General features: G+C 39.3%; 1 protein-coding gene and 1 long non-coding RNA gene across 2 annotated transcripts in view; one reads left to right on the forward strand and one right to left on the reverse strand.

Moving 5' to 3' along the window:
- Positions 1 to 733: 733 nt before the first annotated feature.
- Positions 734 to 6,450, reverse strand: LOC116409755. The gene is made up of 3 exons (XR_004222016.1): positions 5,431 to 6,450; positions 2,161 to 2,228; positions 734 to 814 (listed from the first exon to the last, which is right to left on the reverse strand). It is a non-coding gene; the product is annotated as an uncharacterized LOC116409755 (long non-coding RNA).
- A 4,650-nt stretch (positions 6,451 to 11,100) lies between these two features.
- tmem266 (transmembrane protein 266) overlaps positions 11,101 to 12,270 on the forward strand; it is a 33,322-nt gene continuing 32,152 nt past the window's right edge. The window contains exon 1 of the mRNA XM_031899115.1: positions 11,101 to 11,208. The gene's annotated coding sequence lies outside the window, so the exon portion shown is untranslated. The remainder of the gene's footprint in view (positions 11,209 to 12,270) is intronic.

Genomic DNA, 12,270 nt, shown 5'->3' on the forward strand with positions numbered 1-12,270 from the left:
ATCATTTAACAGCCTTTTATACAATCAACAGTTCTTCATGCAACCAGATCAAAAAACCACAGCCAGTGTTTCTGGTCATTTTCCCAAAGGAAACAACAATTTCTTTAATAAAATCATCAATCCATAGTTTGAGGCAACAAATCTTCTTACATAACTCTGCTCAACAATCCACCCATGATTGTCTTCAGTCACCTAGAAAAAGATGTCCCATTTAGATGTTTTTTTAAGGCTGATGCTTTATTTTTCATGTAATTCTGCTTGGGCTGTATACTTTGTGTTTTTGAGCATTTAGAAACATAGTCCTTGTCTAAATCAGTTAGTATTATTCTGAAAACTGAATGGCCTGTAAATCAAGTATTGTCATCCTCTTTGGTCCACAATGTTTCAGTGTGTGCTAAATGACATACTGTATGGCATTTAAACATCTTCAATCCCATACTGTCCTCAACGTATCATTTCACAACTCCAGCTAAACAGTTCTGTAAGTGATCAGCTGAGTATCGTACCTCAGTTTATTTTGTAACTTTCCTGCAAGCCATTAGTGTCTTGTTTACAGCTCCTCTTCACTTTGATTATTCAGTTTTCTTCTATAGTTTCTAGGAAACAAAGACTGTAAATTCTACTATGTAGGAATTCAGTTGAAGTTCAGAAGTGCTAAGCTTACCTATAAAGGCAGTAGATCAAACCAAGGAACAAAAGCCCCAAGAAAATGGCCAACATAAAGAAGTGAATGAATGAATCACTTTGGGGCTGAGTTTTCTCACTAGACAGTAAAATTCCTTCACAGCGGACACCGGTGTATATCCCAACACATCTGTAAAGCAAGAAACGAGCGTTTCTGATACTTTGCTTATGAGATACAACTAAAGGTAACTTGCCCTTATCTTTTATACCAGTTACACAGGAAATCTACATATTCACTTAACTGTGTGATGGGCCATATGGATTACAGTTACAGCTGGTTGAATAAAATCTACAAACTGCATAGGTTAGTGTTGATAAAGTATATCTTGTCAGTCTTTGGGATTCAAAGGATCCTTCATCTTTTACCTTAACAATACTCATTTGTGGCGTTTATTATTCTTATAATGAATACCATATCATTGTACCTCTTTATTTAAAATACCTTGTATACTACTTCATAAATTACCAGGACAGTCTTTTAACAGGTCATTTCCTACACAACAACTGAAGACAAAAGAACCATCACTTACCTGCAGAAAGGACTGGAAACTGAAGGTATCATGTAACATACACCTCCATTCAGACAGAAAAGACCCTGATTGGTATCACAGGGTTCTCCATGACCTAAATACAGGTGATATTACCATTTAAAATACCAACATAGTTAAGTCCACAACAAAGTATGGTGGAATAATAATGCAGATTCTCATCAATGTTTGCTGACCACATAGCCATATTTATGGGCGGTGTTAAAATGCTAACTTATTAGGGGCCATGAGACTTTCAGGTTCTTACACCTGCGCAAACACTGCTGGAAAATGGTAGGCCAAGTCACAGAGACAATTAGCCAAATGGTTTTGTGTACTCAGAATTAAGATGTTGGTTAGAGAATGGGATACACAATGAGAGCATTTCCCTAGTTGGATGTTAAAGGAGAAGGAAAGTAATTTTGGTATTTTACTGCTAATAGATTACCCACATTAGTACAAGCTAGAACACTATATTTATTCTACAGAAAGCTTTACCCAAGCAAACAGCCCTAGAAGCTCCCTCTGTTTGTTTAACATTGCAGCTGCCATTTTAGCTTGGTCTCAGTAGCTTCTGTGGTGCTGGTAGCATAGATCACAAATTGATGGGAGGAGGAGAAAATGCTTATGGGAGGGGGGAGCAGGAAAAGGCAGAGAGGAGAGAGCTGCACAGACTCCAGCCTGGGAAAGAAGGCTTTTTCTAAGAGAGGTAGTCTGATACCCAAGGACATTTATACACAAAAGAAGACAAGAAATCCTGTGTTTCTTTTGGTAGAGGACTCGGGGCAGCTTTTCTGTAAGTGGTTATGGCTGTATTTACATAGACCCTTCTGACAAAGCTTACTTAGTTTTTACCTTTCCTTCTCCTTTAAGGATATATGTATTCACAATAAACTAGTTTGTTTCTTTTATAACAGTCTGTCAATAAGGTGCTTCAGGGCAGTTATACCTGTTGTCATATTATACAGACAGATATCTAGGCTTGGGTAGGATGATAATCTTCTGGTGAAAAAAAATCTGAAAAAAAAAAAAAACAAATACTTTACTATATAACACTCAGAAAGTTATAGTTAGTTGTTCAAAAAAGAACAAGTACATAAACGTGTAGTATGCTTACAGTACAACAACCCAAAATGTTTAAACATTTTTAATAAAGGTGAATGTGGTGGTGCCGATAAATAATTGTTTATGAGACAAGATTTATTAGTAGAACTCTTACCTTTAAAAGTCTGTCCATCTGTAATTATTTTAATATTATTTTTTTTTATTCAGTTTTTAATTCTGCTTTGCAATTACCCGAAAGACCTGAGGCACAGGCCCACAACCATGCACAGTGCACATAATATACAGGTATGGGATCCATTATCCGGAAACCCATTTTCCACAAAGTTCTGAGTTACGGAAAGGCCATCTCCCATAGACTGCATTATAAGTAAATAATGCTGATTTTTTAAAATTATTTTCTTTTTCTCTGTAATTATAAAAGAGTACCTTGTACTTGATCCAAACTAACATATTAAACATTTATTGGAGGCAAAATAATCCTATTTGGTTTTTTCAATATTTAAATGCAGACTTATGGTTTAGAGATCCAAATTACGAAAAGATCCCTTAGCTGGAAAACCCCAGGTCCCAAGCATTCTGGATTACAAGTCCCATACCTGTACTGTATAATGCTCAATCTTTCAGCTTCTCTGCTCTCGTTATTCCAAATTATCCTTAATCGTCGTGTTTTTGTCTATCCTTTATTCTTCCTATATTATTCTCTCTTCATCTCATCTTTTTTTTATTCTTTTTTCCACTATTTCTCCTCCTTATTCCATTTTCTCGTTTTTAACACCTTGGTTTTTCTCACATCCTTCTGATTGTTTCCTTGCTTCTTGCCCCTTTACCTTTCTTTTATGCCTCTTTTCTCCTCTGTCTCTCCTTTTCCTTCAGCCCTTTCTTATTTGTTCTCTCCCACTTGTTTCATTTATTTAATCTTCCATTCATAGTTACATCGTGTTGAAAAAAGACCAGAGTCCACCAAGTTCAACCCTTCCACACCCAGCACACACAAACTTATACTGACCTATCTATACACTCACATATATAAACCATATATACCAACATCAATACTAACTGTAGATGCTTGTTCAAGAACTCATCCAGGTCCCTCTTAAAGACATTAACAGAATCTGCCATCACAACATCACTGGGAAGGGTATTCTACAACCGCACTGCCCTCACCGTGAAAAACACCTAAGCTGCTTTAAATGAAGATTCCGTTTCTCTAATCTAAAGGCGTGGCCTCTGGTGCATTGATCTTTTTTATGGGAAAAAAGAACACCCCCATCTGTCTATAATCTCCTCTAATGTACTTGTACTTGAGTAATCATGTCCCCTCACAAGCTCCTTTTTTTCCAGAGAAAACAACCCTAACCGTCACAGTCTAACCTCATAGTTTAAATCTTCCGTCCCCTTAACCAGTTTAGTTGCACGTCTCTGCACTCTCTCCAGCTCATTAATATCCTTTTTAAAGACTGGAGCCCAAAACTGCACTGCATACTCAAGTTGAGGCCTTACCAGGGACCTATAAAGAGGCAAAATTATGTTTTCATCCCTTGAGTCAATGCCCTTTTTTTTTTACACAAGACAGCACTTTATTTGCTTTAATAGCCACAGAATGACACTGCCTGGAATTAGACAACTTGTTATCTACAAAAATACCTTTTCAAGTAAGGATCCCCCCAACACACTACCATTTAGGATATAACTCACGTTTATATTATTTCTACCAAAGTGCATAACTTTGCACTTTTCAACATTGAACCTTAATGTCCATTTTGCTGCCCAGTTTTCCAGTTTTGTCAAATTGCTCTGTGATGTGGCAGCATCCTGCACAGAACTTTTAGTTTTTCCCAATTTAGTATCATCAGCAAAAATAGAAACTGTACTTTATATGCCCACCTCCAGGTCATTAATAAATTAAAAAGCAAAGGACCAAGGACTGACCCCTGCGGTACTCCACTAACAACACTGGCCCAATTAGAAAATGTTCCATTTACCACCACTCTTTGTAATCTATCCTTCAGCCAGTTTTCTATCCAAATACAAATATTTTCCATGCCAATATTCCTCAATTTTATCATTAACTTTCTGTGAGATACTGTATCAAATGCTTTAGCAAAGTCTAAGTAGATGACATCCACTGCCATTCCAGCGTCAAGGTTCCTGCTCACCTCCTCATAAAAGGCAATTAAATAAGTTAGCTAGTGCATTAAATTGGCACCATCTCCAATTTACATGTTAGAGATCTAATAATCTATTTAAGCTTGCATATTCCAAACACTGCCTTGTTCTACATCCACACCTGTAACCAGTACATTGGCATGCAGATCACATATGTACTTTGCAATTTGTTATGTGTCGTTACTCTCTTTAATCAAAGACATGCATGAAATGCATGAAATGGTCACACTGCATGGGTAATCAACTATTAGGCAGGCCTTGATCTGGCGGGGAAAACAAACCCGCCTAATCAATAGATTGGCTAATCGCTGCTCGCCATATCGTAGCCCTTGTGATGTTGCTGGCCACCCCCTCTCTGCCCCTTGTGACTTCACCGCCCGTCCCCTGCCTGGAAATAGAAGCCAGCAGAGTTGGCAACCCTAGGCCCCATACATGGGCTGCTAAAGGGCCCCAACCGGTAGCTTAAATCTGCCTATATATGGCCACCTTTAGAGAGCTAATAATTTCACTGTATAGCTGCAGAATGATCATTCTTCCATAATACATACACTAGACAAGCCAGCAAAATAGCAATTCTTGATAGCTTTTCTTGATAGAATAGTTGGGGGAGTGTTAAAGCAATGTATGGTTGTCACTGACACATTATCAATTCTGACATAGCAAGGCAGTATTATAGATATATCAGAATAAATATTTTCTAGGTTCAAGTTTGCATTTTTGAACTCTTTACAGTATGTATCTAAAGTTCTACAGATGCTCTTAATCAAACTGAACAGTTTTTCTTTATATCTGAGAATATAAAACAGATGTTTCATCTTTTATTAAGCCTTTATTATTATTATGTAATTTTAAGTTTACACATACACTATATACTTTCAGTTCAAAAGTATTTTCTTTTCTTGTACAGTTATTAGTTGTAGAGGGACCCAAGCAGATGTACATAAACAGTCACATCTTAACAAAGCAAACACCAAGAGATTGGGCTTACCTGGCATCTACTTGAAGTAGTACCGAATGCTTGATGCTACAGAGCCGTGTGCTTGTGTGAAACAACGTGCAGTCATAACTTGCTTAGGGAATTTCCTGCATTGCATTAGTGCTCCTCCTCTTCTGGGCTGTCACTCACTTTCCTTTTCTACTTCTTACTTATTCCCTAATTTCTCCCAATTCCTCTTAAAGATTGTTCTTTGCCTTATCTCTGAGGATCTCTCCCACATTTTATCCTACTTTTTTTCTCTTCCCCTGTAACTGTGACTATGCACAACTGCCACATTAACATCCCATAATGTTAAAAATCAGATTCTACCTATATATACATTATTTTGGTAATATTCTGATTTCATTACATAACAGTGTAATGTAGTTACTGTATGCCACCCCACCCTCAAAACAGAAAGTTCTTTATATACTCTAAACATATAGTAAACAAATGATCAGTAAAAATAATTATGGGGTTTTTAAGATTTTAATTAAAGCAGCACCAACAGTTATAATTAAACCTTGCTTTGTTTCTACAGGTGTATAATGCAATGTCAAATAATGGTTCCTGATACCAAATGACCTCTGTAATTGTTAGCCATTCACATATCCTTAACCTCCTTAATTGCTCTTAGAAATACTTCTTATAATCCCTGTGCTCAAGGTTGTATTATCTAACCTGCTACCCTACAGGCTTGGCCTCCACTTCTTGTCCCTTCTGCTTGCTCCCCTGCCTGACACCCCCCCGACCAATAGAATTGGGGCTTCTACTGTATTATCCTTTATTTAGATAGTACCAACATATTCCATCTGTCCTACCCCAGCAAAACATACAGTCTGGGAGGAAAACTTCAGTACGCCAAGGAAACCCAAGCATGGGGAATTTATAAGGCTGGAATTTAAACTTAAACCCCAATGCTAGCTGTTTTCTATGTGAAAATGTGATGACAAAACAGGGGTATACTATTGTTTTTGCTTTCTTTTAGAAGAAGCTGAAAAGATTACATGACTGCACCAAAAGGCAAACTACCATAGGTTTAGCTTGAACGTAGCACTTACCAATCCAGATTGCTGATAAGGCCTCCCCCAGCACCACATTTAAATGAGGTAATTGTTGTAAAATTGCTTTTCATGACCAGCAAATTGAGCATTAATTGGATATTTGTAATGTTGTAAGGAAAGGAAATGGTTGCATCAGGCAGTTTATCCAGTTTCATGGTGATGCTGTGCATTCTTTCCATGGCAAAGAACTAGGCAGCTGAAGCTCAAGTCAGTTTGCACTCTTTACAGCAAGTGCTTAACATTCCTTCAAGTGCTGTGTCATTTCACTAAATTCCAAATTCACAAAGGTTTCTTTCTTCCATTAAAATGGTTCACCATATACAGTAATTACAATCTTTTCAACATTTTTTTAATACCAGCCTTCCTAAAATTTAACCCCCCAACTTACAATTTCAGCCCACTAAACACACATAATGCTTTATTTTCTAATTATATCAACACAACTGACATAAGTTTAGCCACAATTACACAATGGTTGTTTCCCAGTTTAAATTTATCAATGAAAACTTAAAATGAGTGTAACAAGTTGCCTCTAGTTTTCAAAATATTAGACGTTTTTACAACGTAAAAAAAAAAAAAGAGTCTTTTTATGTTGGTCTGCCTAGAAAACAGAACAGTCTAGCCCCTGGCGTGTCAGCAATGATATGATCCATGCTGTTCACCAACATGTAAATTGTATCGATTGTTGTACTGCTTCTTTGCGTGTCCTGATTTACAAAGTTGTAGCAATGCCTGTGTGTTATGAAAATGCATGAATAAAAACCTTTTAAAGGAGACATATTAGATAAATGGGGAAAACCCTAATTTTGTAGGCAATTATGAATAATATACGGTGCTGGTTTCGCTTTGGGCTAAACATTGGCCCCTTTATTGGAGCTCCCTATAGATCCTCTGGCTTCTCTGTCCGTGTGTGAAATGAAGAATGGGCGTGTCCTAACAATCCCTGTCAGAAGCACAGTAGGAGGGGGAGAGCCAATCACAGCCCTGCAGTCACACAAGCACAGGTGGGCTTCAGTTCCCTATCAGGTCAGCCTAGTTGCTGATTGGTTCCTATCCTACAGTGCAGTGTACTGAGGGCCACCGACTCCCCTGCACATCCAGAGAATTCAGCCAGCAGGAAGTGGAACAAATGGGCGGGGCTAGTGAGGTTTTGGTGGAATTTCTCAAAAAATAAGTTTGAAACACAACATTTTTAAGCACAATCCTTCTATATCTAGAGGAGTATAATTTACTGGCACATTCATAATTTTTATAGGATATGTCTCCTTTAAAAAATAAAAGGAGAGTCTAATGTCAATTTTAAAAGCAATTTTACATTTGTTTCAACAGTTTACATTTCATTTTAAGAATCCATTTAAATTAGACATAACTTTGTGAGAGGTTTCCAGAGTGGGCCAAATTATTTTCACATTCAGTTTTCTGGGCAACAAGGACAAGGTAATTTGCAGGTTCTCTGTGTTACAGCAAATATTTTTGCCAGAACATTTGATCAGCTGACCCTGTAACAAGCCTAACTAACACACAAGCCTTCAACTGTGTATGCTCAGTGTCAGCGCTTGCTTGCAAGAGAAGATTAAGCAGTGAAACATGGTGCCCGCCAACCCTGCTATGCTACTCTGCTTTGTCTACAGAGGCGGCAAAAACACGGCCATATTGAGTTGTGTTTCAGGAGGGGTGAGGGAGGCCTCCCAAGGCTGGTAACTTTCATTCTCCTTGAAGTCTCTGTTTCAGTTGCTTTTCAGTCCTCTGCATTAGCACTCACAGTCCTACCATGTCCCATCCTTCCATTCCCCTCCCCTGGGAGGCCCCTACAGGAAAATACTACTGTACATAATAACTGACTCTAACTTTATTTTGAAACTGGATATTATCGAAACCCATTGTTTTATAGGGAGGTAAAACGTCAAAACAAATGCCTCTAATTCAGGAATTTCTGCACACTGTATTTGACCTGTTAGATCACATACAACCTGACTACCTTCAGCTCTCAGGAACAATCTTATTTTTGCTCCCATATCCCTACATTGTTATTCTCATTGTCTTCCTTTCCATCCTACCTCTGGAACAACTTTGTAGCTATGGTAACTTAATTACAAGAAATGACTTTTGATCTATATTAGTTATGCTAAAACATAGGCAGGTATGAAGGAGTTTTTTCACGTGGATCTCATTAAATCCTGCCTAGGACAAGACACTATTATTAAAAAACATGGCACAGTGCCCAGAGGAGTTGGGAAGATGTTATAAATTATTTAAAAGTTGCAAGCCAGTTATTATTACCAACAGTAAAGCAGACTGGATAAGAGTAAAATGTCTCATATTATGCAACTTACTCTAACCAGCGTTGCAAACAGACATATAGCCCCCAAAGGATTCTGGGAGCTGTAGTTCTACAGCAATGGTTGCCTATTAGCCACTTTCTTAAATATACTAGCCCTTTTCACACTGAAAGCAGGTGCATGGAATAGAAAGGAGGTAGCAGTATCAGATGCACATTGATAAGGAAAAACACAACAATTTGGGTTCTCATGCAACCAGAAATGAATACAAATTCCAACTAAAAATACTACTTGATTTGTTGTACACAAGTTATTGTATTTTTTTTGGCAGACAAAGAGATGCTGAGGCACAGCTCCATCTGCCTTTAGCTTTATACTATACCCTGTGCTCTAACTAGATCTTTCACCTGCCCATGAGTTTAACTCCATATTATCTTTCATTCCCCCACAATTTCCTTCAACCCCATTTTCATTCTGCATCCCCCTTTTTCTGTGATTTCACCTCTATATTATCCTTGCCTGGCAGACAGGAATGGTGGTGATGAACAGGCAGCAGCTTTGAGGACTAATACCATTTCAACTTCACTTACTGGACATAATTTACCTCCAGAGAAGTGAGCTGCAATTAGATTGGAGAACAATTTATAAGGGTCCAATCAGATTGCAGCTCACCTTTTTAAAAAGAAGCATATCCAGCAGTGAAAGAGACTGCTATAACTCCCTCGTCTCTCATCTCTTATGGGGGGCCCAGCTGTCCTGCATTTACATACCTCCCAGCATTTGAAAAACTGAATGGGACATAATTGTCGAGTGTACTGTGGTGGTAAAAATATTAACCATGCCCACTTTATAGAAACACCTACAAAATCACACTGATTTTTACATATCTGGAACAACAAACACACTGTTCCCAAAAGCATTTCATGACAGACCCAGTGGTGGCCTTTCAAGTATTTCGCTGCAATCCACGCTCCCCCTCCTCTCCAGGCAGCCATGCTTTATTAGTATGAGTATTGACATTGTTGTCTCATCTCACAAGACTGAAATGGGCCAGCAAGAAAATTAGACTTTTAGTAGGCTATCTGGGACTGTTGGATGGGGGCCAAAAATCAGGGCAATCATCACAAAAGCAGGCCACTTTGGAGGTATGCAATATTAGCATTTGTTTGAGAGGTGTGGGGCCTATATATTTGTTCCTGTTCAGCCTTTGAATAATAATTTTAGTAAACTTTTCTCTTTACAGAAACCTAGGTCCCATCATTCTCCCGAGGAACATGTTACCCCCAAGGCCAGAGTATAAGGATCTGTATAATATCAACACAAAGCCAGTAGAAGCTAAAGCCAGAGCCAACTATCCACCTCTTGCCCAAAGGAACCTTTTTACCTAAGATCTAGTTTGCAGAAAAAACTCTTTTTTTTCCCGTTAAATTGGGAGAAGAGGTTTTGATAGTGGCAGGTAATGTTAGCAACCAAAAAAATGTCTGGTTTCCTTTGATGCCCTTGTTAAAAAAAAAGCCCCACTGTAAAAGAGACCAGCAACTAAAGATTACTGTTGGTATCCATTAGATCAGGGATCCCCAACCTCTTATACCTGTGAGCCACATTCAAATGTTAAAAGAGAGCAAGACAAGCATGCAAAAATGTTCATGGAGGTGCCAATGAGAGCTATAATTTGCTATTTGATAGCCCCTATGTTGACTGGTCTAGTCTACAAAAGGCTCTGTTTGGCAATTACACTGGGGTTTTATGCAACCAAAACTTGCCTCCAAGCAAGAAATTCAAAAATAAGAACCTGCTTTGAGGCCACTGGGAGCAACATCCAAAGGGCTGGGATGGGATCACTGCATTAGATTGTCCTAAATTAGCCCATACGTTGTCCTTAAATAGTTAAAAACCTAGTCTTTGCATAAAACACTGAAAGTCTGTTTATAGGTAACCATGAGTGACAGCTGTAGTCTAACTCCTCCATGAGACAGAAGAACCCCCTGCCAAGTCTTTAACTACGCCCCTCTGGGGCCCTGACAGGGAACCTGGCCGCATCAGTTAGAACCTGAGGAAAGAAGATTAAAAGATCTATCCATTTTCTTCTCTTGAATTAGCCCTTGTTCTGCCATTTACACAAAAATTACTTTTTAGGAAATATTTGAAGCTAGAGGGGCGTGTCGGGAAACCAACACGAAAGATGTTTTTTTTAAATGTTATGTTCTCTAACAAAAATAGAAGGTGCGAGGAGAAATACTTTGTGCGTGAACCTAACGCCACTTACTAGCAGCGTCCCATCTTTTACCCTAAGTTGCACGTCCCCGCCCCTCTCCCCCACACGGCGCCTACGTAACGTGGAACCGCATGTACGCACAGTCATGACGCCACATTCTCGCGTTATGAGCCTTGTGGGGTTCGGGCTGTCTGTGTGAGAGGAGCTGAGGGGCTCTGCGTAAGTAGGAAGCGTAAGTGGCGATTCCGGACTGCAGAGAAGCGGAACAGTTGAGCATTGTGCGCTAATTTGGATTAGCCGGGTCCCCTGATGCCAGTGAGCTTTACACTTTGGAAGTGAAATCTGAACTCCCCCTGCAGCCTATTCAATTCCCATGGCTCTACCGTGACTAAAACTTATGTGACAAAACGAGCAGCACCGAAAGCTGCTTAGGAGAAAGCGAGCAGGCACCTGAGCTCCCATCAGCAGTCTGCAGCTGACTGACAGCAGGGGCCCGATAATCCAAGTAAGTGCACCCCTTAAACCTCCAAACCCACTGGTTCCTGGACGACTGGCCCTACCGATGGCTGGCCTGGTTTTCAGTGGATGATAGCGTGTAGGGTTGTTCCACCAGATCAGCTGAATTGATGCAGTACGTTGTATTTAGCCAATGTGGTGTAAATTCATTTTTTATGATTATTGACATGCAGGTGATCTGGTACTTTAAGAGCTGGGCAGATTGTACTCAGTCAGTCTTGGGCATATTCAATATAAACTCATTTATTTATATGGGTGAAGTCAGTATCCAGGTAGGTAAGAGCATGTGGTAGGGAGGGTAAATAGGGGGCCCATGACTTTACTTTACAGCAGTCCAATGCAAGTTAATAGCACTACACACATAAATCTGTTTGGGATATTTCTTGTTTTTGACAAAGCCATAAGCACTCACAGAAACACTGCACTTTAGAAAAAGGGAAATCCTGTGTTTCTTTTGATAAACATGTTGTTCTTAATTCCTGTCTGCACAGCTCTCTCCCCCCTCCCATAAGAATGCTAAGAACTCACTCCCCCCCTTAGGAATGTGGATATGAGCCAATCAGCAGGAAGCTTCCCCATAGTCTTACAAACTGAGCATGTACACCAGTCTTGGTGCAGGAACGAAGCATTATGGGAACCTTCTTTACAGAGCTCAGCGTTTTTTTTTCCTATGAGACTTCAGATCAGCTGAACGGGAGAAATATGGGGAAACTTAAGGGCACTATTGAGAGAACTGAAGGTATGCCTGCAGCTTGAGATAAACACAGCGATGTCCCGC

Source organism: Xenopus tropicalis, chromosome 3 (genome assembly GCF_000004195.4).
Source record: "Xenopus tropicalis strain Nigerian chromosome 3, UCB_Xtro_10.0, whole genome shotgun sequence".
NCBI classification, from domain to species: Eukaryota; Metazoa; Chordata; class Amphibia; order Anura; family Pipidae; genus Xenopus; species Xenopus tropicalis.